Source organism: Triticum urartu, chromosome 1A (genome assembly GCF_056163025.1).
Source record: "Triticum urartu cultivar PI428250 chromosome 1A, HENAU_Tu73, whole genome shotgun sequence".
Taxonomy (NCBI): Eukaryota; Viridiplantae; Streptophyta; class Magnoliopsida; order Poales; family Poaceae; genus Triticum; species Triticum urartu.
This window is the reverse complement of record NC_141873.1, coordinates 20345876-20352609: the sequence shown is the minus strand read 5'-3', so window position 1 is coordinate 20352609 and position 6734 is coordinate 20345876. Positions and strand designations below refer to the sequence as shown.

At 43.6% G+C, this 6734-nt stretch overlaps 1 long non-coding RNA gene across 1 annotated transcript; it reads left to right on the top strand.

Moving 5' to 3' along the window:
• Nucleotides 1-3392: 3392 nt before the first annotated feature.
• On the top strand, nt 3393-5393 carry LOC125552656 (uncharacterized). Its single transcript, XR_015615529.1, has 3 exons — nt 3393-3567; nt 3669-4757; nt 4862-5393. It is a non-coding gene; the product is annotated as an uncharacterized LOC125552656 (long non-coding RNA).
• The last annotated feature ends 1341 nt before the right edge of the window (nt 5394-6734 follow it).

The following is a 6734-nucleotide window of genomic DNA, read 5'->3' as shown; positions in this document are numbered from 1 at the left end:
ATGCTGGTATTGAGCACCATTGTGTCTCGCTCCATCATAATTGAATATTTCTCCTTAATTGTATTGTTATCATATATGAATACACATTATAAACCTGGATTACTATCGACTAAGCATTCCTTGCTTGACCAAAAACTTTGGACCGGCACCCTCGCGCCAAGGCGCTATACTGTTTGGTGACTTCCCATTTTGTGCACGTGAACGATCTTTGTTGACCAAAAAGTTTGGACCGGCACCCTCGCGCCAAGGCGCTATACTGTTTGGTGACTTCCCATTTTGTGCATGTGAACGATCTTTGTTTCCAACTGGTTCTTCGGTAATTCTTCCTGTTATATATGAATCTCCTTTAATTTTTTTGATATGGCTTCATTTCATTCTGTTTTAGCTTTACCTTACTTACACTTACTGATTTTACAGTCAGCTCCTGGCATCGATAAATCATGCTTTGTTTAGTTTACAACAGCTTGACATTAACCCTCTTAGCTCACATACACAAAGTGTAACATTTATCTATACTTTGTGATGCAATAGCTTCATGGGTGGGTGTTTCAAGGTTTCTCAGGTTGCAACGTTAAGCGAGTACCAATATTTTTAGTTACATTCTGTCTCACATCTATTTATAGCTCCAGTTCATTCAGACGTTGTTAGTCCTATTTAGATACATGTTGCAATATCATGCTTTCATTGCTCTTTTTATCGTCCGAATAGCAATTGAGTTACTAATAACTTAACATTACATGTTTGACCAAAACGTTCGGACAGGCACCCTCGCGCCAAGGCGCGTTGCCGATCTAGTGCTCATGAAAAGACAGGAATGCAGCGCCACTCCAAGCTTCAGAAGGTCCACACCCTGTTCTGGTATGTTTATGCTTATGCATCTATAGAATTATTTGATGTTATAATGATGTGTGAATGGTGTATCCCTGTTCAGGTATGAAAATCGGGTTGCTATAGGAATACTCTCCATCATCCCAGGGTTGTGCATGTGTTGTTCTATATTCCCCTCTTTATATTGCTATGTGTTGTTGTCAACGCTTCCAAACTGTGATAGCTCGCTGCTATCAGGTTGCCACCCTAGCCCCCACATGCCACCAGCATGTGTTACTGTACATTTTGCTTTCTTACATGTCCTGAATTCTATATCAAGGAAGATGACTATGATTTATAAGCACACAAACACATCACAATGTCACATAGTAATGCCCTGTGATGGCAATCCAGGGTCATTTCTGGATGCATTCGTGTGCTCATGAAGTGTCCATGTACTCATGATGTTATATTAGATTTTTTATGTTGTCATTTTCTTACCCTGGTAGTATAACTATGTATACAGAACTCCGACACTGCTAGCGAAGTGTCTTTCCTTCTAACTTTTTTCTCCAGGAAAGTACTATTTATCTCGGATAGTTTGTGATGATCATTGAACAACTTAAATACCTTTTGAGTAATGAATTTGGATAAAGACGAAGTAGAGAACATAATCTTGGTGAAGGCATCTCAATGGTGATAGGACACATTGTTTATTCATTTATGTCATATCCTACTCATAGTCTGTTGTTCTGTGAGCAATTGTTTACTTTTTAACAACATACCATGGATAATGAATCTTGTATGATGGCTTTGTTAATATTCAAGCAGTATTACATATTAGTAATCTTGAATGTATGTTTTTTTGGTTTACTTATGTGTGCATGATTGGGAGTAGGTGCTTGTCAAAAAATAAAATTAATTGTCTCATCATTTGATTTACTCATTATATTGTTTTTGTACAAGTCGAGACGTGCATTGCACGTGCAAGCTTACTAGTTCCAATAAAGGTCCCATGGTTCGCATGGACCAGCGAAGAGAAGGCAACGAGCATCGGCGAGAGCTCGCACGGACTACCGCGTAGCACTTGACGCCGCCGATGTCTGCGCGGGCATGCATTCGCGCAGTGTCGTAGAGGTGCAGGGCGTGCACGGCCGTGCTTGCTTGCTGGCAGCTCCACAAGGCTGAGAGCATCACTCGTGCCAATGTATCAATGTTTTAAATAGCGGGCTATGGCATATAGCGACGACCCTTAAACAGCTATAGCTGGATTATAATGAGGATATAACGATAAATTGTAGATGAAATCATTTAACGGCAATACGATCAAACAGCTATAACGAAGCTATAGCTGGCTATTTAAAACTATGCAATGTACGCAGGCGGGCATGTACAACTCCGACGCCTGGTCGTCGGGGACGAGGTGCTCCAGCGTCCTGTGGCCGCTGCATAGGGACGCCTCCCTCTTCCTGCAGTACAAGACTATGAACACCGACCCAGCGATGGCAGTGCTGATCATGCTCCCCACTAAACATGGCGCCAAAGTGGACAGTGACATGGCAGTCAAATCCAAACAACGTGTCCAGATTTTAGTCAAAATTGTGTCAACATAAGATGAAAACCACCTTAAACGGTATAAGTTGAAGTTATCTGGTTTGAGAAGTTAAGGGACTGAAATTATCTAATTTGAAAAATTGAGGGACTAAGTTTTACTGATTTTGAAGTTGAAGAACAATTTCTATACTTTGGAGAAAAATATACTTCTCCCAATTCTATATTACTCTATTCCGTCACAACAACTACCGGCAAGTCGCCAAATACAAAAACTATAATACCCCAAGAACGTCTATCCATAACGGAAAATGCGAACAGCGGCCGCGCACCAGGCAGGCCGGTATCGAGGCCGTGAAAACGCCATGTGGATTCCTGCTCGCAACGTATCCCTCGTGTATTTGATTTATTTTTGGCCTGTATTGGAGGAGCCAGGTCCCGCGCACATGCAAAAGTCTATAGGCCTCTGTCTCGCAGCTGACATGTACGAACAGAACTTTGGCTAGCTATACATGTTCGACCGGGGATGGCGGAGACATGTACGACGTGCAATTTTCCTGTGGAGCAACGTTGCTGATTCACAACCACATTTTTGTTCAATCGCGGGACGTGGCAGTCTGACGACCAGCTAACATGCACGTTAGTTTCCTTTAGGTACAGTTCGCTAAGCAGAACCAAATAAGTTGTTTTGTTTCACTAATTGTCAGGTCTTGCCCATGATTTTGACAAATGTCTAGGTTAGTAAGATGTGCCCCGTGCCTGCAGTACATTTACCATGATTCATGTCATGTGATGATGGTTATCTAACATAAGTTTAACACTTGGCTGGAACATTTGATTGTTTCAAGTCAACGACGCGTTCATGTTTTACGTGTGACGGCCGCTAATAACCATAGAGATATCATTAGCCAGTTCAGGTTTAATGCGTGAGGCCCGCTGCTGTGCATCAACTTTCCGTCGCGCATCCTGGTTCTCTTTTCAGAGTCATGTCTCGTATGGTAATTTACTACGCCATCACCTCACCCACAGTTGTCTCCATCTACCCCTGCCCTCGGCATTCATCTCTCGAGCCCCCCTGTTCTTCCCCGGCTTTTGTTCTGAAGGAGCAAGTTGGAGCACTGACTCCCTCATCCCCGGGCGTCCAGGCGACGCCGAGGTTGATTCTTGGCCGGCGGCGTGCGGCGTACGGAAGAAGAGTTCTCCGCAAAGGTACCCACCCTCGCCCCTTCCTCTGTTTTTCGATATGTGCTGCCGTATCCGCCCCTGTTCTTAGTGTTTTGCTCATCCCTAGCTCGCTTCTGTTTGCATAGGCAGAATTTTTTTGGCCGTGAGGCAGTTAGAGAAGTGAGGATGACAGTTTTTTTAGCAAGATACAAGCTACTATGGTGATTAATCGTGTAGAAAACAGTGACCACCCGGAAGATCTGGTTAGTGACGAGGATGGTTCAGGTGGTTCCACCGGATTACCAAGGACACCATGTTTTACCTCCGGGCTTTCATTGCTCAAAGTTGGTTCGGTTGTTGCCAAGTTCAGTGATTTCAAGCGGCAGCTAGTTATGGAGATTGGATTTGGGGGGTTTCTAGAGGTGAAGGCATGGCAGAAGATTAATCTGAAGTATAGTGCTTTTTTAATGGACCGGGTGGATGTAGAATCTAGCACAATCAACCTTGAGGAACAGGGCGTGCTTGAACTGTCTGAACAGAAGCTTAATTATGTTTTTGGCATCCCCTCCGGTGAATTCGATATAAACGACAAAGGCATCGAGCCATCAGAAGCCTGCATCGAGTACACACGAATGGCAGCATCATTCAGCGACAAAGGCACGCATAGCCTAAAAGCAGCTGAAAATGTTTTGCTTGGAGCGATATCAGAATCGTCATCCCAAATACCGTAGTACTGTTTCAAAATTGCATTTGTTATTTTTATAATCGGTCATGTGCTGGCTCCCACCTCCAAACATGATTATATATCCATAGACTTTTGGGCTGCACTGAATGACATTAGCAAGATCAAGAGTTGGAACTGGGGAAGGTATGTACCGAAACACCTGTTTCAAGCCGTCAGAAAGTTTAAGACAGATGTTTCAGTGAGAAACCGGCCAACCATCCACATAGTTGGTTGTCACTTGTTTCTGCAGGCATGTGGTCCAGTTTGCATGCACAAACTACTGAGCTTTTTCATTTTTGAAACTTCTTGCTGTGCCAATCTCCCACCCATGCTAATGCATTTGTTCTATGTTGTTGTTATAGTTCTCGATTGTCTCAACCTTGGTATACTAAACAAGCCACGAGAAATAACCCCCCGCATAGGTTTGTATGATTATGATTCAATGAGGAAGATGGTTGAGAAAATTGCAGTGAACATATCTCCTGGAAAGATTTCATACCACAGGGGAACGGTAATTATCATCTTCTTAATTATTGAAGTTTTGCGGTTTGTGATATATTTTCTTGTACTTGTTTTTCCACGCACCATACTAAAAACTCTCATTGTTTGCTTTAGGTTCGGCCCGAGCCATCACAGTGTATTGCCTCTCGGCGAGTCGGCGTGGTCGTGTGGTCAGCAGCGACATGGTTGTCTCCTGCGGTCCGGCCATCCTCTGACACAGGCTTATCTGACTCAGGCGCCACCACACACACAGACGACATGGATATCAAGTGTCGCGCTACTATCATAGACGGTGATCTATTCTCTCAACTCTCAGTCGCGCTTCTACCATACACGGGCTTCTCCGGCCCGTTTGGCACTGGGGCGCCCAGGGCGGCCGCCCCTCTCAAAGAAAAGGTTGACTTCATTTACATGAACAGTGAAACTTAGACTGGCCTCGTAGGAGATATGGAGAGGCTGCTATGCTTACACTCGTCGTTGATGTCGAAGACGGAGAAGTCTTTGAGAAAAAACCGGGTGTAGACCTCGCGCCCCACCTTGGGATCGTGCTGGATGATGGAGTCCATGACCGCTTCGTGTGCCTCGCGTCTCCACCTGCTCTCCTCCGTCTTCCACGCCTTCTCATCTTCCTCCCGCCGACGCCTCTCCACCTCCTTTTTTTTTGAAAAATATCAAGACTTTATTCATTAGATATAAGAAGTACATCGTTCATGAGGCTGGTCACAATGGAGAGAAACTTAGGAGTAACATCACACCCTTCAATACAACTTTGCTTATGTGGCATATATTTAATGAAGAGAGAGGTGCTTGTGGTAACTAGCTAAGTTACCGAAACATCACACACTCCAAGAAATAATGAGTCTATAACCTAATAAATACATCATTGCATGACATTACATAGATGTTTCTATCCACTATGAAGGTAGTAACATAGTCTAGGAAAGTGTGTAAGTTACTAGCTTATGTTCTTGCCCATTGTGACTAGCCTGAGGATCATTACAATCTCATCTATAGGTTCCTCAAACCAGACAGAAGTCAAAGAAAATCTAGCTAATTTAGCAATCTCATGAGCTACTTTATTTGCTTCTCTATTACAATGTTCAAATCTAGTAATACTAAAATCACAAGCGTAATGAAAACAATCGTCGAAGATTGCTGCTGCTGCGCCCGCTGATTGTCCTCCATCCTGCATAGTATGAATTACCTCCAGGTTATCTGAGTTAATAATAAGGCGATTACATCCCGCCCTTTGCGCCAGAGTTAAACCAAACTTGAGAGCAAGAGCTTCCGCCATCAGCACATCTGCGCAGTAATCGATCTTCCCATTCCCTCCAACAATAAACCTGCCTTTATCGTTTCTCAGTACCGCCCCCATCGTTCCCCTAAGCATATCATGGTCAAAAGAAGCATCAACATTAAGTTTCACGAAACCTCTAGGGGGACAGGACCATCCTTCCTTCTTAATGGTAGCCTTGGGCGATGAAGCATTAACAAAGTTTGTGGTAAGTGCTAAAACACCCATTGAAATCTGCAAGGCATTTTGTGTTGTCTTCTTATGCACTAACTTTCGTCTTTCCCACCATAAATACCATGTTGAGACAGCAATCATCTCACGCACATTGTGGTGACCTATCATCCTCAATTCTTGATCCGGGAGAAGTAGTAAGTGCTCCAACACCGCCTCTCCAGTATGGTCTACCTCGCACGCTTTATCGATAATATCAATTATCCCTAGTCTTTTCCAAATCTCCTTTGCTTTCCTACAACGGAAAAACATATGTTTTGTATCTTCTAAGCCCTTTGAGCAAGTGGGGCAAGTGGGCGAAACCTTCATATGTCTATTAGCAAGTGTAACCTGGCATGGGAGAGTTCCATGAAGCGTACGCCATATAAAAAGTTTCACTTTTGCCGGGCAAGATAACATCCATATCTTACTCCAAATAGGATTAGCTGTGGTTTGCCCCATTCCATTGGAGTATTTTAATTT